The following is a 22,508-nucleotide window of genomic DNA, read 5'->3' on the forward strand; positions in this document are numbered from 1 at the left end:
CCAGCTCCAGGGAATCCAGTGACCTCCTGTGGCCCCTGAGGTTACCCCACTCCATACAGATACACACAGGAACATGTACTAGGGCAAGAAGAAAGGTTCTTTGAGGGCAAGACTGCTTGTCCTAGGCCCTGGCTTGTAAAAATGCAAATTTATTTGAAAAGAGAGAGTCTGAACAAAGAATGTTACCACAGTTTTCTTCTTCAAAATGACCATCTAAGAAAATATTGTCCCAGGCTGGCAGCAAACACACCCCCTATGTCACCGTAGTTTCGGTCCAAAGAGGCTAGAGTAGACTGTATCAGAAAGCAGACATAGTTCGAATTAGCCTGTTTTTCCCCACAACAGGCATTCAACATTTAAAAGTTGTTAGGTCCTGGAGACATGTACTCAGGTTCCAGAATGTGTACTAGGGATGGATTCCCTGTATGAGCTCTTGAGCAAGCTGTAGATGAAGCCATGGCAGTAAAGCCCACGTTTCAATAGAGACTCTAAGATACTGGAGATGGCAGAAAGGTGTGTTCATCAAGGAAAGCTTGATGGGCACTAACTTAAGTAAACACAGGAAAGAAGTCACATACATCATGGGCCATTGAACTGAATGAGGGGAGCCACCTAAGACATTGGAACACAGAGGATATCACCATGAGCCTCAGATGCTGGACATCATGGGCCTGCAAGGTTTGGTGTTTATTCTATTGTATATTCTATTGTATTTTGGTATTACCTTTCCATGCTATGTATCTCTGCTCTTATTTGAAATGGTACTATTTACTCTGTACAGTTATGTTAATATATTAGACTATATAACTTTTGCATTTTGTTTTATGAGGGCTAACAATTAAGGGATGGCATTGGATTTTAAGAGACTTTGGATTTGGGCTTTTGAACAATGTTATAACTGTTGCACATTTTGGAGACTCTTAAGATAAACATTTTTTATTATGAGATGGCCATGAAAGACAAGGTAGAATATTCTTTTTTTCCTTTTTCTTTTATTCTTCTCTCTATACAATAGACCCTGACCCTAACATCCCCTTCCTCCCCTCCCTCCCCTCCATCCACTCTTCCCATTCCCCTACCTTCCACTTCACCTCTCCCCCAAATCCACTGCTCCTCTGTTTCCCTTCAGAAAAGAGCAGACATCCCAGGGATATCAACATAACACAACATACCAAGATGCAATTAGACTAGGAAAACCCCTCATATTAAGGCTGAGTAAAGCAACCCAGTAAAAGAAAAGTGGTCCCAAGAGCAGGCAAAAGAGGCAGAAATGTGAGGAGTCCCACAAGACTCCCAAGCTAAATGACAGCAATGTATGTGCAGAGGATCCTGTACAGAGCCATGCAGGCTTAGTGATTGTCCATTCTGTCTCTGTGAGCCCCTATGAGCCCTGCTTAGTTGATTTTGTGGGCCATGTTCTCCTAGTGTCTTCAACCTCTCTAGCTCCTACAATCCTTCTTCCTTCTCTTCCAAAGCGTTCCCCCTGAGCTCCATTCAATATTTAGCTATAAGTTCTGCATCTATTCCCTTCTTGCTGGAGGAGAAAGCCTCTCTGATGACAATTGGGCTAGACACCAATGTATGGGTATAGCAGAATATCGTTAGGAATCATTTCATTGGTTTGCTTGGTTGTTTGTTTGAGTGGTTTTGCCTGTCCTGTTTGGTTCTACCCTAGGTCTTCGGGCCATCTAGTCTCTAGTTCCTGGCATGGGTCTCAAATTAAACCAGTCCATGGTTGGCTGTTCCCACAAACTCTGAGCCACCATTGCCCCAAGTACATCTTGCAGGCAGGACAGGTTGTGAATTGAAGGTTTTGTGGTTGGGTTGGTGGTGGTCTCAGTCTGACCACTGAGAGCCTTGCCCAGCTACAAAAGATGGCCAGTTCTGACTCTCTACCCTCAACTACTAGGAATCCTCACTAAGGTTATCCTGACAGATTCCAGAAAGTTTCCACTGCACCAGCACATGCACACCCACACACACATGCGCCCCCAATTCCAGCTATCGCTTCCTATCCTCTTTCCTTCTACTCCTCTCTACCTGATCCCTCACACTCTTGTCTCTACCCACCCCAAGCCCACCCTCAAAATCTAGGAAGACCCATGAATTCCTCCTAGTTTTCTCCTTGTTACTTAGCCTCTCTGGGTCTGAGAATTGTAGAATGATTGACTGACCGCTAACAGCCACTTATAAGTGAGTATATATCTTGTTTTTTTCTCTAGGTCTGGGTTACTTTGCTCAGGACTTTTTTCCCTACTTTCATTCATTTGCATGTCATTTATTATTTATTTTTTTTGCTGTGGGTCAGACACTTTATTATATTGAATATAAATAAATATGTCAGAAGAATTGTATTTGTTTTTAAAGTGGCATTTGAAACAATTTTATTGTTACCAAATGGCAAAATGTGGTTATTTTAGCATATGGGTAATTTCTTTGCAATGTTGACAGTTTTGCTATTACCTTTTATGTATACAAACATGTACTATAATGAGATAAAATAAAAAGTTAAAGATATTGTTGATATATTTAAGGCAGAATTTCATGTTTTCAACAATATATATATACCATCAAAACTCCTCATTTTGAACATCCTTACTTTAGGACAAAAACCATAGCAATCATTTGCTGCCACAGCAAAAGGGATGACAAAGAGCTGTCAACAGGTGGCTTTCAACTCTGTTTTTCATGTTTGATTTCTTCAGAATTAAAATCTTAGAGTATGGTGTGTGTGTGTGTGTGTGTGTATGTGTGTGGTGTGTGTGTGTGTGTGTGGTGTGTGTGTGGTGTGTGTGTGTATGTGTGTGTGTGTATGTGTGGTGTGTGTGTGTGTGTGGTGTGTGTGTATGTGTGGTGTGTGTGTGTATGTGTGGTGTGTGTGTGTGGTGTGTGTGTGGTGTGTGTGTGGTGTGTGTGTGTGGTGTGTGTGTATGTGTGTGTGTATGTGTGTGTGTGTATGTGTGTGTGTGTGTATGTGTGTGGTGTGTGTGTGTGGTGTGTGTGTATGTGTGGTGTGTGTGTATGTGTGGGTATGTGTGTGTGTATGTGTGTGGTGTGTGTGTGTGTGGTGTGTGTGTATGTGTGGTGTGTGTGTGTGTGTATATGTGTGTGGTGTGTGTGTGTGTGTGTGTACATGTTGAGGCTAGAGGCCAAGGTTGGGTATCTTCCTCTCCTGCTACTTGAGGCAGGGTCTTTCACTGTAGCTAGCCTGGCTGGCCAGCAAGCCCTGTTCTTCCTCTTCTCACCTGCTGTGACCTCTATTAGTCCAGGGGTCACAGAGGGGCAGCTCTCTCAGCTTCTGCAGAGTCTCGGGTCTGGACGAGGGCTTCCTGGTCACTCAGCACTTCACTCGCTGAACAACAGTCTCACTCTAAAGTATGACTTTTTTTTTCTTCTTTTCGGAGCTGGGGACCGAACCCAGGGCCTTGTGCTCGCTAGGCAAGTGCTCTACTGCTGAGCTAAATCCCCAACCTAAAGTATGACTTTTAAGATCTCAAGACGCAAGGCTTTTTCCTCCCATCAGGGTTAAGCCTCTTCACAACCCATCTATTACTTCTCCATCGTACCTATTTTTTAGGAGATAAACAGTCTCAGCCACCAGTGATCTGCTATCTTTCTCAACCTCACAGACTAAATTATTCACAAAATATTAAAAACATTCACTTAGGTTTAAATATGTTTCTATCACAAGATACTGGTATTATATACTCTTGATTTACGTTGAAAATTTTTGTGGGTTTTTTTTTTTTTTTGATGATACAGGGCAGCAGTTACTTACTTTTTTTTTTAAATATTTTATTTATTATATATTTGAGTACACTGTAGCTGTCTTCAGACACACCAGAAGAGGGCATCAGATCTCATTACAGATGGTTGTGAGCCACCATGTGGTTGCTGGGATTTGAACTCAGGACCTCGGGAAGAGCAGTCGGTGCTCTTAACCACTGAGCCATCTCTCCAGCCCCGGGTCACTTACTTTTTAACAGCAGCTGAATATAGTCCATTACTATATTTTCCTTATCCATGTTTTTTGGCTGAGGAACATTTAGGTTGTTTCCAGTTTGTGGCTATCATGAATAAAGCCTCAATGAACATAGTAGGGCAAGTGTCCTTGTGGTAGGATGGAGCATCTTTGGGGTATATGCCCAAGAGTGTATAGGTGGGTCTTGAGGTAGATCGATTCCCAGTTTTCTGGGGAACTGCCATATGGATTTCCATAGTACAAGTTTGAACTCCCACCAGCAATGGTGGAGTGTCCCCCTTGCTCCACATCCTTAATAGCATGGGCTGTCACTTGTCTTATTAATCTTAGCCATTGTGACAGGCTTAAGATGGAATCAGCCTCAGAGCTGCTTTGATTTGCATTTCCCTGATGGCTAAGGATGCTGAATGTTTCTTTAAGTGTTTCTCAACCAGGAGATGGTGGCATACAGATTTAATCCAGCACTTGAGGCAGAGGCTGGTAAACCTCTGAGTTCAAGGCCAGCCTAGTCTACAGAGTGAGTTCCAGGACAAGCAGCCAGAACTAAACTGAGAAACCCTGTCAGGTAAAAACAAAACAAATAGCAAAATCTTCATTGTCGGTTTGACTAGATTTCTATTCATCTAAAAGACACACTTTGGGTGTGTCTATACGACTATTTCCAGAGATGTTTAGTTTTTTGATGTCAATAGAATCGCCTCATAGATGAGGGATCCAAGCTGAGCAGCAGGAGGAACCTGGCCGAGTACATGTCTGTCTCTTTTTTTAACTCCAGACACAATGTGAGTACAGGTCCTACTCTTCTACTGCCACTGAGACGGACCGTATCACTCCAAGATGAGTCAAGTTAGAGTTCTCCCTTTGTACTTTGGTTCTAGACTGGTATTTGATTCTAGCAATGAGAAAAGTAACAAAGAGTCTTCTTAAGCCCATACTTCCAAAGATCTGTGGTCTCCTTAATCTTATCAATGGCTTACTCTATGTTTGAATCCATGAAAAAGACCAGGAGGGAGGACCAGGTTTCCACCTTGGCTCTGCTGCTTCTAATGTCCTGAATTGGTTAAGCCAGACTGTGCCAACATTCAATGTCCTTATCTTTGATACAGAATGGAAGTGGATACTTGACTTTTTTGTGTATAAGGCATAGGAATAATGAAAGGAAATAAGGCTCATTTAAAACTGAATAGTTACAGCCATATGCCACACCGTAATAGTGCAGTCAAAACTAGTAGTCCAGAAAGACTATAGAGGTGAACAATTCCTATTATTTAATGATTTGGGACTGCTGTGACATCATTGCAACCTGTGACCCAGGTGTTTGTGAGATGCTGGCTGCTGCTCTGCGCTGTGTGTGTCTTCAACACATGAAATTAAGTGGGGCACATAATTCTGGATAATGGTGACCACGTTCCAAGCTTACGTATTCCTACTCTTCACTCCTCATCATTGCTACATGTGCATTCGTTTACTTATAAAATGTTATGAGTCTGCCCTGATGGCAGCTGCCTCACGCCTCTCATGTTTATTACAGCTCAATTGTATCAAAAGGACACAGGACTTACACCATTTGTGTAAATGCCCTCTGTCATGTTGAAAGAATGGCAAAACCAACAAGCAATGGGCTTCCCGGAATGTATCTTCACAATTAAAAAACACGTGACTGAATTGGGGGAGGTACCGTCAGGATTATTTAGCAATTTGTATAAACTAAGATTGCCTCTAATCAGGACCTTCAGAAATTCTTTCACTTTGTCTTTTCACGATTTAGCTGAGGAAGAAATGAGGGTTATTAACTCCTGTTCCTGCCTCCCTCTGTTTTGGAGCAGACATTAAATGGAAAGTACTATAAATTCCAGATGTTACTATGGCACTGTCACCAACTACAACAACAGGATTGGTACTAGTCAGAAATAACTTTCTCTTCTCAAGGAAGCGAGACCTCTCAGAAGCAATCACTACTGTCTGAGTCTGGAGCCTTCTAAGCTCTCGGTCTGCACCCTGGATGCCAAGGACAAGTCAGTCCAGTCAGCCTGCAAGTCTCTCACAAGCATCTCTCTCCAGTGTCTCCACCACTCCATGCCCTACTCTATAACTGAAAGCTCAGCTTCCGTGCGTCCGTTCTGCAAGAATACTTTAAATATGTGTAACAGATTTAAAAGTTTTTTTTTTAAAGATGTCTTAATTTGGCTTCAGATATCCTCAACTACCGAGGGAGTTCCCTAGAGGCAGAACTGAGTTGCAACTTTCATAGACATGCTGTCAGAGAACATGGAGACAGACAAAGGCTATGGAAAGAGTGTTCAGTGTAACTTCCCAAGGTTGAAGCAAGCATATCTAGCTGATAAAATTTTCACTCAAAGTCAAACTCTGGCTTCAAGGGAGTTCAAATTAAGGATTTGAGTTTTTCAATCCCTCATCCTCTCAGCAACTTGACCCAACTCACCAAACCCTCAATCCTGAGGCCCCTTCCCATGTGTTCTGACATCAAGAGATCTCCCGAGTTTCTGTCTGTTGACCTCTTCTTCTGAATTTCTTCTTTAGTTCTTTTCTTCTGACTTTCCTTAAATGATGATGTCCCTTGTATCTGTGCTCCTTGTACACTGTATTTCCCAGCCTGTGTGTTTCTCCTACATAATTTCACTTGTGCCCATGTCTCCAGGTATCTTCTACTTGCTGATGACCGATAAGCATTGCTTTCCCTGATCATTGTGGCTAAGACTGAGTGTGTTGCTCTTCTGTGTTTCGTAAGATACACAGCTACCCCCATCCACATCTAAAACTGTGCCCCAAAGATTAAGACAATTCAACATGTTCTGTATTAAGTCTACTCTATTTTCTACTAAAACACCTACTATTTATATGTTTGAATACCTATCCATCCCAACAATCAAGACTGATATCTGGTGATAAAAATCTGTATTTTACCTGTTAGCTAGCTCCTAAGAGACAGGAAGCAGTCGTTTCCTGGTTAGTTTAGGGCCATGTGTGTAGTTCACGTATCATCACTTCTGTGAATTCTATTGCTCAAATGAAACATAAAGCTCACCTCGATTTGATTCTGTGGTAAAATTGACTGTATCTTGATGGAAGACTAGTAAGTTCATATTGGGAAAGAGGATGTTGAATGAGACAGACTATGAACATCTTCAGCCAAACTGAAATTCGCCATGACAGTAACATCAATAATCAAATTCCTACTCTAACAACTCCAGGGCCAAATGCTTAATCATAAAGTGATATTGCTTTATATGTTCAGAAGAATGCTTCCTTTGCTTTTGGAAAAGAGCTGAAACAAAGGAAAATTGGTGCTTCTCGATCCTTAGCCATGTGCTCACTTTCTCATTCACTCATTCACTGTCTGCAGATGCTACGGCTTTCCTGGAAACAAAACAAACCATACTGTATGTATACAACAGTGAGCCACTGACCTCAGGCAGCCACAGTCCATTCAACCACTTCATTTTGAATAATGGAATCAGAATTGGTTGTCACGAATGGTGGAGAATGATTGACTTTTGACCATAAAGAATGTTGGACGGAAGCTCTTGACCCAAAGTTCATAGTTGCTTGCTGTAGCATGTATACAAGGAAGATTGTAAATTTTAAATATTTACAATCTGACAACTATTTTTCATTATGTGACAGTCCTTGACACATAACCACTCACAGGAAAAAAGTCTTGAATTTAGTATTCAAGCCAATTAATTTCACATCCTGTCCTAAGGTCAAACTGTGGCTATGTGACAACCAGTTGGCAGGACAATGGCCAAGACAATCAACTGGGTCCCTGTGCAATTGAATTCCTTCATCAAAACAACTGAGACAATAACAACCAATCAGATTGGCTCTGTGGCAATCTAGCCACTTGCTTCACAGCCAGATCCTGCCAATTAAATGAACTTAATTTTAAAGGTTTTAGATACGTGACAGGTACGACTTTCACAGTGACCTGCTGTCCCCTCTTACACAGCTTGACATGACATAGCATTATCCCTAGGAAACGTTGGATGCTTTACATATTACACTGAGGAAATAGCATGGACAGCATACCAGACCCCAGATAAATGTGGCTTATCATTCTGGACTGTGATTAAATTTGTCTAAACACATGGGAAATGCATTTAGTTGTAAGCAGAAAAATAACACTATTAAGTATTGTGGATTATGTACGCTCCGATAAGCAAACCTTCCCAATCCCCATGGCCTTAGAGCAAAGCTCATTTCGCATGTGTGCTATATCCTTAGCAGGGTCAGCTTCGAACTGGCTCCAAGCTGTCTTCATTCCAGGATGCAGACTCACGAAATGGTCTAGGACTTATCCCATTGCTTCAGAAGAGTGGACTAGAGACCTGGTCTCAGTATGTCCTTCTGGAACTGGAACCTGGCATTTCCCTACACACCCTACTTGTCAAAACCAGTCATGAAAGCCACTTGTGTAGAAGTCCAATAAACCCTACACTGCAGCATAAAGCCAGGTTGGGGGCTGGAGAGACGGCATAGCAGTTCAGAGCACTGGCTGCACTCCCAGAGGTCCTGAGTTCAATTCCCAGCAGCCACATGGTGGCTCACAACCATCTGTAATAGAATCTGGTGTCCTCTTCTGTGAGACAGGTGTACATGCAAATAGAGCACTTGTGTACATACATAAGTAAATCTTAAAGAAAGTAAAGCCACTTGTCTTTCAGAAGAGGAGCCCTCTGATGTGCTTGGGGTAACAGAAGTATTCGGTGATTCAAATGGGAATCGTAAAGATTTGGATGTTGCAATATCTGAGGACCCAGCTATACCTCACCTGGGCATATACCCAAAAGATACCCCAACATATAACAAAGGCACATGCTCCACTATGTTCATAGCAGCCTTATTTATAATAGCCAGGAACTGGAAAGAACCCAGATGCCCTTCAACAGAGGAATGGATTCAAAACATGTAGTACATCTACACAATGGAGTACTACTCAGCTATCAAAAACAATGACTTCATGAAATTCATAGACAAATGGATGGAACTGGAAAATATCATCCTGAGTGAGGTAACCCAATCACAGAAAAACACACATGGCATGCACTCACTAATAAGTGGATATTAGCCCAAAAGCTCGAATTACCCAAGATACAATCCACAGACCACATGAAGCTCAAGAGGAAGGATGACCAAAGTGCAGATGCTTCACTCCTTCTTAAAAGGAGGAACAAAAATATTCATAGGTGGGGATAGGGAGGCAAAGTTTGGAGCAAAGCCTGCCCCTCATGTGGCCCAGATGTATACAGCCACCAAAACTAGATAAGATGGATGAAGCTAAGAAGTACATGCTGACAGGAACCGGATATAGATGTCTCTACACAGCCAGAGCATGTCTAATACAGAGGCAAATGCTAGCAGAATCGAGAACGGGACCCCCATTGGAGGAATTAGAGAAAGGATTGAGAGAGCTGAAGGGGCTTGCAACCCCATAAGAACAGCAATGACAACCAACCAGAGCTTCCAGGGACTAAACCACTACCCAAAGACTATACATGGACTGACCCAGGGCTCCAACTGCATATGTAGCAGAGGATGGCCTTGATGGGCACCAATGGAAGGAGAAGCCCTTGGTCCTTCCAAGGCTAGAACCCCCCAATGTAAGCGAATGTTGGGGTGGGGAGCCAGGAAGGGGCAGATGGTTGGGGAGAGGAACACCCTTATAGAAGAAGGGGAGGATCAGAGGGTAGGGGCTTCTAGACAGGAAACAGGAAAAGGGAATAACATTTGAAATGTAAATAAAAAATCCAATAAAAGAAAAGAAAAAAAAGAAGGGTGCAATATTCATGATCGTTAGCATGAAAAGTAAGTCTCCTTGTAACCCACGTGGGCCACTAAGATGTAAGCTAAATAGAGGACCCAGAGCATAGCTGCCTGTTACAGTCTTTATCTCTGGGTTTATAAATCCCAATTCGGTTACACCGTCTTCCTCCATCAGCCCAGGGTTTTCCGTTCGGACAGGTTTATCAGCTGCAGTTTCTTGTTTATCCCTCTTGCCTATCGAAGTACATGATAAGCACATATGTACTGTGTACATGTGTGTGCAGCTGAAACAGGCTCTATGACACAACCTAGGCTGGACTTGAACTAGATAGCCCAGGATATCCTGGAATTCACCACATAAACCAAACTAGCCTCGAATTCATGTGTCTCCGGCCTGAGCCTCCTGAGGACTGGGATTACAGGCGTACACCACCACAGCTGTTAAGATTATGAATGCCGACTCCAGCCCACTGGGGTAGGAAGCCCGACTGTGTTAAGTGGCTTTTGGTACTTCTCAACTCCCCTTTCTGTAAAACAAGGGAGTCAGGACCTACTTCATCTGACTGTTTTGAGGTTAAAGGAGATAGTAGATGTGAGCAGTAGATAAAGGCTGTATTTTAAATATCAACCACCTTCCTCTGGTGAACATGAGCTAGGAGTAAGTGCCCTGTGGCATGGATTGCCCCAATAACACTGACAAATGAGTCACAGCACGATCCCTTGTGCTGTTTGGAGACACCAGTGAGGAGACAGGTAGAGCGTCAGCGAGTTTTGAAACAATTAGCTATGACTCAGAGACATTCCACAAGGACATTCGGGGTGGGTAATGACGCTTTCCTCTCCTTATCCTCAGCGACCCACAGAGTCTGGCTTAAACCATGTGTGCGACAAAATCTTCCAGGAATTAATCAATAAGCATTTGACTCGCCCAGAGAACGTCTTACACCATGGCAAACACAGGGGAGGAAACTTGGGAACTCCTGGGGCACACATAGTCCTGAGGGGCCCGGCTTCCTTGAATCTCTATGCTTCCTAGACTGCTTCCATCGAATGTTCTGGACAGGCAATACCTGGTTTTAGCATAGTTGACTCATCTAAAACAACCACTCCAGATAAAGTTATGAAAAAGAGAATGGATACTCCTGGTTTACTTTTCTTCTGTCCACGTGTAATAATATTTAAGATATGCAAAATAAGGCAGCTCATGAGCAGATCGGAGTTCACCATTACTCATCTGTTCCATGTTTGTGTTTATGGATGCCATGAGGCAAGGTGTTTGATGTTGGTAATCTTTGGTGTTTAATAGGCACTTTCCTGTGACAATATGTTTCCTGGGAAGATGTAACACGTGTGAGTGCACGCGCGCACGCACACACACACACACACACACACACACACACACACACACACACACACAGCTATCTATTCACTCCAGATAGACAACCCATGAAAGATCAAAGTACAGATACCACCAGAGTCCAACTTGGTGAACCAATGAATTTTATTAGGGTTACTTACAGGAATATGGGTGAGGGGTTACTTATAGTGTTGGGTTTGGGGTAGAAGCTAAGAAAACTCACTTCAGACATCAAAGCTTTAAAATGAAAATCTTTATTTTCTGAGCTCTCAGGGAGGCAGCCAATTTGGGATCTGAACCATGTCACTGAAGGAAGCTTGTACGACATTTTAAAGGATGGGAACACAAGGCCAGAGAGGAGCTGGGAGGAACTGCAGTGTTATCCTACTGTATTTTGACATTATGGGTTAAGCAAGGGAGTACCTGATGGGAGACTGGGCTGCATCCAGGGCACCTTAATTCATCCTGGACAATAGGTCCAGAGCTCAGAGTGATAAGGGGACAAAGGGCGGCTCAGTTGCATGTAGTTAATTAGAACACAACACGTAATTGGTTATATATTTTTGTAACTTATGCACCTTCGCTTAGATAACAGCAATTTCCATGTTCTTTATCAGTTAATAGGTTAACAGACAATTAAGAAAACATTTGGAGAAGTGGGACAAGTGTTTGTTCCTAGGCCTGGGAACATGAACTTATTTAACCCTACCAGCAAGATGGAGAGATTGTCCTTGAGATAGCTGGTCTCAGACAACTGTCTCCTTACAAGTTGTCCCTGAGACTTGTGGACTCAGACAATTGTTACCACAAAAACTGTTCAGCTATAGCATAGTCCCCAGCTCCCCTAGGGCTTGGGACTTTGACTTTAGTTTCTCCCTATGACTAAATGGAGTCTGAAAACGGAATGGTAGTACTTAAAATATGTTTCCTTTGCTTGTTCCCAACAACAAAAAGAGCTGCAACACCAAAGCTCACCCCAGCGTGGGTGACAGCTCACAAGGCTGGGAATCTGGAGCACACTGCACAGCCTACAGGCATCTCAACAGGTTGGAGAATGTCTTTTCCAGGTTCTTCAGTTGGTCTAAACCTCTTCCAGGCAGCTGTGCTGCTTTCTGCTTCTTCCAGACAACTGATCTGGTCTCACCACCTTCTTCACAGCCTTTCCCCTCTGAGAGTCTTCTTTAAACCTCAGCTTCACTTTTGTCTGAAAAGAACTTTCAGATTTTATTGTTCACTTTGTCTGGGAGGGGCTAGTGAATCTGGTCAGTTTCAGGGACTTCCTGAAGCTATTTTGAATTGTTGACCTACCTGGGAGATGGAATGTTTCCCATCAGCATTTGGCTATGTGGGTGTTGTCAACAATTAAGAAGGGTAGCTAAGCTTTAGAAGGTCTATTCATCTGTGTTGTTGACTCTGCTGTTGTCCCTGCAGCAGAACCATCCCAGGGCTTGTTCTGTTTTTCTCTTCTCTGCTCTTTTCTTTTCTGTTACATTCCTTGTTTCTCTTTCTCTTGTTCTCTTCATTTCTTTCTTCTTGCTTTCCTTTCACTTCTTCCTCTCCTCCCCTCCCACTCCATACCTCTTTTCTTCCCTCCTCCTTTTCTTCCCCAGGTAGCAGAAATCGACACACCAGCTTTTGATCTTTGCCTACAGAGTACTAAGGCTTACTCATAGGGTTTTCCTCAGGTGTATCTCCTATGCCTGCCAACTATTTAGGATTCCAGATCTGGAGATAGGGGAACTGATTTAAAAAAAAAATCAAATAGGAGCTTCTAGATAAGCCCTTGACAACTTGCAGGAGAGCTCTCCTCAGGAGGACACTGAACAAAGCAGTGTGGTGAAGAGAAAGGGGCTCCTCTAAAATTCAAACCAGCAAGCAGCCTGACCGGCAGCTCAGCAGGGAAGACAATAGGAGAAGGTTCACTGAAACTTGGCAGTTTAAAAAACAGGACACTGAATCTGGGAAGAGTTGATGAGAGCTAAACTCAGAAACAGAAAGTGGGTTCAAGCCTCTCGGTGGGATCCTCGGCTTGGCCTGTCTTCCCACTCCGTGGAGTCGGTGCCAGCAAACACATCTCCTTTTCATTTGTCAGCGTACTGTTTCTTGTTAGAGCCCGGGATTCCCGGCAGTGGGAGAGACCATCACTGCTTGATATGCAGGACAGCCCCTGCATAATCTCTGCAGGCTCCAGGCTTACACTGATGTGGCAGAGATGCTCTGAGTTGTCCCAGCTACCTGGGAGGCAGTTGAATGTTCTCTGCAGGAGTGGGGGTCACCTAAACCAAACCTTTGCCCCACTTAAGGAGCTTCCTGCACAGCCGCCCATTCTTTGTCTTGAACCACTTTCTTTCTTCCTGACCTTGCCTGAGATACCATTTCTTTTGTGCACACCAAAGGATTTAGTTAAGGCCCTGTTCGTTTACGGGAAGGAGCCCTATGAGCCTCAGCAGCAGGGAACCTGTCGAAATCTCCTGGAGTGACAGGTCTTCGTTTTGGTCAGGGTGGTGGTGGTTTGACGATATGGGTGAGAGAACACTGAGTACATTGTACGTTTAACGTTGTTCACTCCACAGTTTCTAAGGGGCTCTTTAAGAAGCAAGCAAGGCTTTCAGCAGGTATAGAGTCAAATCCAGTTAGGACTATACGGCCTCTTTAAACAGAATTGGTTGTACTATCTGATACACAGGTGTTGGTGCGGATAAAACGAGCACAGCTGGCAAAGTGTGTGGTGTAGTTACAGCTCAGTAATAGATTGCAAGTGTCACTATTCTTATTTGAGAAAAGCATCCCCCCTCCCGCACGCACACAGTAATAAATACAACTTCCTTGATTTAAAATTCCTCTTAGCACATTGGAGCACGTGGAGACCATTCTTCAAGGCCTTGACTCAAAGGTGTGACTAATGGGTGGGAATTTCTGGCTGGGAGACAGGGGTAGCAGAAGAAAATTAATGGGCATGGGTTTGCTGGGTGATGTTTAAATTATACCAGCCATGCAGACCTGGTCACCTGGCCCTTGCCTACAGGCTGGCCTTCTCTGTATTTCACACTCACTGGAGCCATAGTCCCTGCGTCCCGAAGGCAAAATAGTGAGGAATTCTTTTTTGGCAAATAAATTCCACTCAGTGTGCAAAATGTAAGCTCTTGATCTATCTGCTCTGGATCTATCAATGCTAAGAGACTCAGCTATGACTAATGCTCTTATCTCAGCTCAGTGGTGAAAAATTAGAGCCTTCCTAGTTCCATTCTCGCATAATTAAAGCCTGTTTGACTATGTTGCTTTGATAACCACCCCCCCGCCCCCCCCCCCGTCCCTGGAAATGGCTGGGCTCCTCATACTTATCTTTCGATCTCTGCTTTCCGTGTAAGTAGCTAGAAACTCAGACTCACAGAGCACTGAAGGGTCTTAACGATTAGGTGAAACCTCCCATTTTATAGATAAAGTAGGAGGAGAAATCATTTGCACTGAGTTCATTCATCTCCCAGAAGTATTTATCCTGAAACTGAGCCAGGACTTGTGGTAGACCCTAGATTATCCTGGCATGGAAAATTTTTTCTAAATTTCCCAGAATTCTGACAGGAGAAACAATTGCTCTCAAATGAGTACTGCCTGATACGCACAGTTTCAATGAGCAACTTGGGAAGAGCAGTGATATAAGCGGACCCAAGGGTTAGGGTGCCTAGTTAAATAATCATGAGGCAAATGGGTGTCTTGATAGCTGCTCTGGCAATCCACGTGGGGTTTACACATGACTCTGAGGTTTAGACTCTACGTTAAGTGGAGGGGATGTCTCTCACTGCCTTCCAATAAGCTCTGTCTCCTGACTTCAGATCTACAGGCTATGCTGCAGCGTCCTTCCCGTCTGAATGCGTGCTCCTAAGAGCAGTGGAACGCACGAGTGGACAGACCCTAGTCTCCAACACCCATAAACCTGAGACATTGAAGATCCTTATTATAGGGCATTATACTACAGCATATTGACCCTCATAGAAGGGGCTCATACAGGTGAAGTAATGCAGGCAAAGGCACAGAAGAGTACTGGGGACTACAACAACCAAAGAAGGGACAATTACAAGGGGCAGGAACTCCTCAGCTCTGTAGTTTCCCACAAGGCACTAGGGAGCCAGCGTTGTCATCAGATATTTTAGATAAGCCACACAATATGAGTTTTGGAAAAGATTAGCCTTTTATCTCTCTCTCTCTCTCTCTCTCTCTCTCTTTCTCTCTCTCTGTGTGTGTGTGTGTGTGTGTGTGTGTGTGTGTGTGTGTGGTGTATGTGTGCTTTAGTGAGTTTATGTACACCTGTACACGGTATTCTTGCAGGCCAGAGGACATGAGATCCCCTACAGCTGGTGTTACAGGCAGTTGTAGGCCACTTGATGTGGGCGCTTGCAACTAAACCCAGATCTTCTGTAAGAGCAACAGATGCCCTTAACTTCTGAGTCAGCTCTCCAGGCCCACAATCTGATTTTCTTGGTTTTGTTTTAAAGAGATAATGTATCCTAGATCTCTGAATCGTTCTGTAGGTCAAATCGTCATCATCATCATCATCATCATTATTAATTACTATCACTATTGATGTAGTCCTGGCTGATTTTGGTCTCTCTATGTAGCTGAGAATGACCTTAAACTCCTGATCCTGCTTCCCCCCTTTCTCCCCAGTGCTAATATTGTAGACATGTGAAACTACATTTCGTTTATGTGATCCTAAGGTTTGGACTCACAGTCTCATACATGGTGGAAAAGCATTCTATCAACTGAGCTATATCCCCAGACTATGTATAGCACAATAGTAAAGCACATGTGTGGGATCCTAGATGACTGAAAATTTCCTCCAACCATTACCCAAGAGACCCAGACAAATTGTCTTAGTCTGCTATAAGAACCAAGAACAACAGACTGGGGAGTCTGTACCCACCAGGCATTTATTTCTCAGAGCCCTTGGGAGTGGGAGTCTGAGACGAGGAAACAGCTCAGTCGGTTCCTTCTCACTCGCAGACTCATTTATCTCTGTGTTCTCACACAGCAGAAGAGAAGCAGCAAACTTTGAGGACTCTCACAGGAACACTCCATTCATAATAGCATCTCCCTCCAGACTCACCTAGGCCTAGTTACATCCCCAGCCCCTCCTACTTTCTGATATAATAACAATTGGGGATGAAATTTCCACATATGTAGCAGCAAACCACTGAACTGAGAACAGGACCCCTGTTGGAGGGATTAGAGAAAGGATTGAAAGAGCTGAAGGAGCTTACAACTCCATAAGAACAACAATGCCAACCAACCAGAGCTCTCAGGGACTAAGCCACTACCCAAAGACTATACATGGACTGACCCTGGGTTCTAACTGCATAGGTAGCAGTGAATAGCCTTGTTGGGGCACCAGTGGAAGGGGAAGCCCTTGATCCTGCCAAGGTTGGACCTCCAGTATAAGGGATTGTGGGGAGGGGGGGTAAGGGGAGGTGGATGTGGAAGAGAACCCTTTATAGAAGGGGAGGGGGAAGGGTTAGGGGACTGATGGACAGGAAACCGGGAAAGGGAATAACATTTTAAATGTAAATAAAAAATACCCAATTTAATAAAAATGGAAAAAAAAGATTTCAGCATATGACTTTTGAAAAGACACAAGCATTTTTATTCCATAACAGGATATTTCAAATCCAAATCAACAAAGTGACTGAATGAGGGAGGGCTGACAGCTGTGTGAATATGGAATTTTGTACCCTTAACTCATGGCCCAGGAACCACAGTGCCAATAGGGCAAAAAGAACTTTCTTATATCAAGACACAGAATTCTAGCCTTAAACACTCACTTTTCCCCTTGGAAAGGTCGTGCAAACAACAGGCCTCATTTCTTTCCTTGACAATACATGCTGTCTCAACAATGAAAGGAGTGTTGTGTTGTTTCATCCATTCATCCATCCATTCAAGTATTTATGTGCAGTAAACATCATGCTAAGTGCTTGAAGTCTGCCATGCATAGACACAGACCTGGCCCTAAAGAGCCTAGGTTGGGAGGGATGGAAAGCAAGAACAATGCAGAGTGTTAAAAACTCCAAGAGATCAGCAAACAGTAGCCACTTAGAATCTGGCCTCTGGCTGGCTCCATGTTCCTCACCTCTCTCCTGGCTTTCTAGGCTCTTGCTATGTTGGGCTCTAAGCTACTTCCTAAACAGGCAGGCTGATTTATTTGCCGTCTTGACATCTTTGTGTCTGCTGTTCTCTCTGCTTGGAAATGTTTTTTTCCCAGATGTCTATAGACCCATCCACTTATGTCATCCTTCAACTGAAAGAGCAGTTCTAGGCATGGGTTTCTCAGTCTTTCCCACCACTCTGCCTTATACTTTTGATAACACTTGCTGCCATGTGAGGCTATTATGTCTTTCTATTGCTCTCTGTGGGAGATTGAACCTAAGGCATTGGATGTGTTTGGCAAGCACTGTAACTACTGAGCCACATGTCCCTGCCCCATCGATCTTCTTCAGTAGAATGTAAGTTTGATGAGAGACTGGATGTTTGCTTGTTTTGTTCATTGCTGTGCTTTCAGTTGCATCAAAGCCAAAATGCTGGTTTGTTATGCATCAAACCTTTGCAAAATAATGAACGTGAGAAGCACAGGGAGAGAACCACATAGGCTTGAGAAAACCTTCAAGTAGGGATGATTGAGCCAATGGCTTCGTTAGAGAGAAGCACTTAAGTGTGTTGTGTAGAAGATGTGATATGTAGGAAATACAGAAGAGCTTGGAAGAAGTCAAGTGAGGTAAAGTAATAGTGACAACACATGGAAACCTCTGTAGGAGGCACTGGACAACGTAAGGCAGGGGTAGGGATGCCAGGAGTATAGTCACTTGGAAAAGAGCTTGCAAATGTCTTACAAAGTTAAATACATACTTACCAGACAACCTGCAGATACTTCTGTCAAGTGAGAAGAAAACTTACCCTCACACAAGAAACTCCGTGTGAACATTTATAATTGCTCTCTCTCAGCCACTCCAAAGAGCACTGTGATATTTTTCATGTGGTGGTGGTAGTTACATGACTATATGTGTCAAAACAGGCACAAGCATACATTCGAGTGATTTCTTTCATGAGTTATTACTCTTTAATTAAAGCAATTATGGGAAATCATTGGAGAGTTTTAGTGGTGGAGACACCCTGTCAGACTGTTTCCTAAGTAGCACTTTGGCCTGGCTGGAGAAGAATGAAACCCAGTGAGGTCCTTACGCATTAAAGAGCAGGCTGAAGCTTGAAGGATGCTGGTCAAGGTGAGCATGGGGTGAAATAAAGCATTTGAGGAACATTCAGGGAGTGGAATCAACTGGAAACTGAGCAGATATGGGGAACAAGCATGAAGTAGGAGTCCAGAATGAGGTCAGGGTATTTAACTTAAGGGCAGCCATGTGGACAGTGGTATCACAGTCTCTATCTCTACACACCATGTTGAAAGGCAGGCTTTAAGAAATTCTGGTAAAATGATTACATGAGACAACCGTGGGTTGGAAACACATTGGAAATGTACCTGATGTTTTTTCTATTTGATTGTGTCTATTTTACCCATTTTATTTATTTACCTATTTTAATGTGTCTCTGAATGTCTATGCATGTCTTTAGAGCCATGACCCAAAAACCTATTTGCTTTATGTATTCACATGAAGACCTCTTGTCCTGTAATATCAGAGCACTTTGACCTTCTAAACGTGGTGCTTTCTATGTAGCTGATTGATCAGGTCACCCTGACCAATTCATGTATTGACAGCTAAATCATTAAGGTAGTGTTTTTTGTTTAAAATAGGGCTTCTCAATGGCCTGGTCTGGAACTCACCATGGAGGCAGAATGGCCAACAAACCCATAGCACTGGGATAATAATATAATCCCTAGCACTGGGATTATAAAACATTACACCACACCCAATTTTTTATTTATTAACTGTAATTCCAGGCATCAGATTTGGGTCTGCTTGCTTAAAAGACAGACACTTTACCAACTAAGCTGCCTTCCAAATCCCCCTACCATCAATTTCTAAGGAATGTTAGAAATAACAAACAATAATTCCAAAGGACGTTAGTATTAAATCCTGAGCAAAGAGAACTGTCTAGTTTCCATATCATTTAGCACCTGCTCTGGAACACTCCCTGTATGATTTCGGCGATACAGATGGATAATGAGCTTTGACACATCCCTGGGCTGTGGTAGCTCCCTTGATTCTCTGGCTTAGATAAAGCTTGCTCCTGCATCCCCCGCCAAACCTCTTTCTCCTATTTTCATGGGCCCAGATTCTTGTGGTCTGGCCTGGCAAGGCGGAACCCAAACTGAATGAATGTAGTTCATGGCCTCAGAATTGCAGGTTTCTTTCAGAACATTGTAAATTCTCAACTAATGTCATAGTATTGATCTCCAAAAGATTCTTGTGAAGTTAATTGGAAACTCTAGCCTATACTTACAAAACAAAGAGCCATCCGGGACAAATGAGCCAGGCTTCCAAATGCAAAAATGTCAAACTTCTGTTTTCTTGACCTTGTCCGGGAGGCTTTGGCCACTTTCCGAGTTGTTTGAATGTCAGATTCGATGAAATTACTTTATAATGGTTACCTCTTTCTGGGTGGGATTACTGGATGCTTTTGATGTGTGTGTGTGTTTAAATGATGGTTGCTCTGTCTTTTCTGTAATAACACGTATTACTTTTATAATTGGGAAGAAGATGAAAAGAGCCATTAAAACCAGTATATATTATGTGAGCCCCTTTTCAAACAAACATGAGACCATGCATCCAAATGTTGCTAAGAATCATGTCTGGCTGAGAAAATGAATGGCTTTCTTCTCATACCTTATGCTTTCTGTGCTTTTCTAGTTTCCTATGATAAACACAAATTGTTTTTGTAATAAAACAAACAAGCAAACAATCAAACAAAGAAACATACTAACCGTATGGCACAGAGCATCTGTGACAGTGTGTGTATGCTAGGCCCTGGGAGTGGCACTATTAGAAGGTGTGACCCTGTTGGAGTAGGTGTGTCACTGTGGGCAGGACCCTTAAGACCCTCATCGTAGCTGCCTAGAAGTCAGTCTTCCACTAGCAGCCTTCAGATGAAGATGTAGAACTCAGCTCCTCCTGCACCATGCCTGCCTGAATGTTCCTGCCTTGATGATAATGGACTGAACCTCTGAACCTGTAAGCCAGCCCCAGTTAAATGCTGTCCTTTATAAGACTTGCCTTGGTCATGGTGTCTGTTCACAGCAGTAAAACCCTACCTAAGACAGCATCCTTGCCCTCAAGGTTGTAATATTTGCTGAGGGTGAGGAGATCTGGCTTTCAGATATGACCTTGACAGTCATTGGCTCTGAGACTGAATGAAAACCTCATCCTGAGGAAGTACATGTCTTTTTGCAGGCTGATGGAAGTGGGACCCATCCGCTGATTGACATCAGCCTAAGGGTGGCAGGGACAGATCATCGGATGGGAGGTGCTGGGCGAGCACCACCTCTTCTGTTCTGCAAATTTATTGCTAAATATTGTTGAGGGGCATATTGTAATTTAAAGGCACATTACTTTTATTTTGCGGAAAAGACTAAAATCACAGATATGAGGCCAATCTCTTGTGCTCTGGCACCTATGCTGACTGATGTGATGTCCTGTGAGAGTAGAAGAATAAAGGGAAGAATAAAGGCTTCTCCTTCCGTGACTGGGCATCCTGCCACCATGCTGGCTAAAGGGCATGCCTCTTCGAAGGCTGTAGTGCTCTGGGGGTTACAGAAGCTCTGGAAAAGGCCGCCTCCCTTGTCTGGGCAGCCTAGTTTGATCAGAAATTCTGGGAAGGCTCCATCGAGCTGCCCTTCTAGCCCTCGTGGTAACCAAGTTTATACACCAAGTCCTCCACAGAGACAGATCTTCAGACCCCACGACTGCATACTGACAGAAAATCTATGACAGAGTAAGTCGGCTCCATCGGAGAGCTGGAGCCATCCTTCTCTGCCAGTTAAAAGTCCTGTAATTATCAGTGTTCAGTCATACAGTTTTATAGCTCTGATGATTCACGCAGACTCTGGGGGGGGGGGGGGGGAAGAAACAGCACAGAGGGAATGGCTTTAGCATAGACCTCTCTGCTATACATCAAAGAAAGGGAGAGAGTTATATTACTTTGAATTTGAAGCCTCACTGGCATTTAAAAATATATCCTCATGGTATTGCCCTCCCTATCCCTCCCTGGGGATATCGTTTAGTGTGGGAATCCAGCTTAATTCATGGCAAATTTCTTGAGGCCAAGCACTATTAGAGGAAGACAGGGCTGTTTTCCAAAGCTTATGTTCTGATCGCACTTTTGGTAAGACTCCTGCATTGTTAAATGGTTAGGACATTGGTGGAGCGAAGGGCACTTACTTGGACTGCTTTTCTATATGGCTTTTAACTTCTTTGTATACTCATAAACCTAAGAGAAGGAAAGAGTACTCTTCCCACTTTTAGAACAACTTAGGAATAGCTTTTAATTGTTGGGAGGAAACTAATACAAGTTAAATTTATGAAAATTAAACCCAAATGTTGAGAGAGCTGGAGGGAATCGGATTGCTCTCAGTGTATCTAATCAGGACTGCACTCTAGACAACCCGGAGAGGTGGCTGATCTGACTTCTGTCACAAGATGTTCTCTAGGTCAGGTCCCACTTCAGACACAAGTCCCTGAGTTGAGGTTCACAGATTTTTCAACCACACAAGTACTTAGTTAAGAGGCCAGAAGCACTTCGGAACCCCACAGAGAACCTCCCATTCACTTGCATATAAAGAGCTGCATAAAGAAGGGAGTGGCCTTGCTGAGGTTGCTGGGGTTGCTGGGATATGGTTAGTAAGGGAGGGCTACTTTGAATACACTATTTCCTTCTGTTGTTTGACTCAAATCACATGTGCACTGGGAGAGGAAATGGGGAAGGGTATTGAGGTATATTGAACAGAGGAGAGAATAAATCCAAGTCTTGCATGCCTGTCCCTAAACTAATCACTTGTGTAACTTTAGAATCCCAATATTGCCAAGAAGTCAGAGTTCTTATAAACACTCCCCAGTTCAGGGATGGTACAGAGCTTCCAAAATTTCAATGGGAAAAATGGTTGACGGAACTACCCGTTGTAAGGCTCAGAGTGGGAAACCCAAGGGAATGCAAATAGCATTTGTATCTGAGGTGGGCAGCAGAAGGACCCTAAAGGATAGGCAATCTGACAATACCCACCTTGCCAGATTCTGCCTACAAGAAATAGACAAGGGACTGAGAGGGCTTTGAGAGGCCAGCCAGCAGAAACCATGATTCTCTGGGTGCTGTCCCCAACCTGAAGGAACCCACCTCAAGGCCAGGCTAGGCCAGGCAAGGCCAAAAGTGCTTAGAATTAATACCCTGGAAAAA

Source organism: Rattus norvegicus, chromosome 2, assembly GCF_036323735.1.
Source record: "Rattus norvegicus strain BN/NHsdMcwi chromosome 2, GRCr8, whole genome shotgun sequence".
NCBI lineage: Eukaryota > Metazoa > Chordata > Mammalia > Rodentia > Muridae > Rattus > Rattus norvegicus.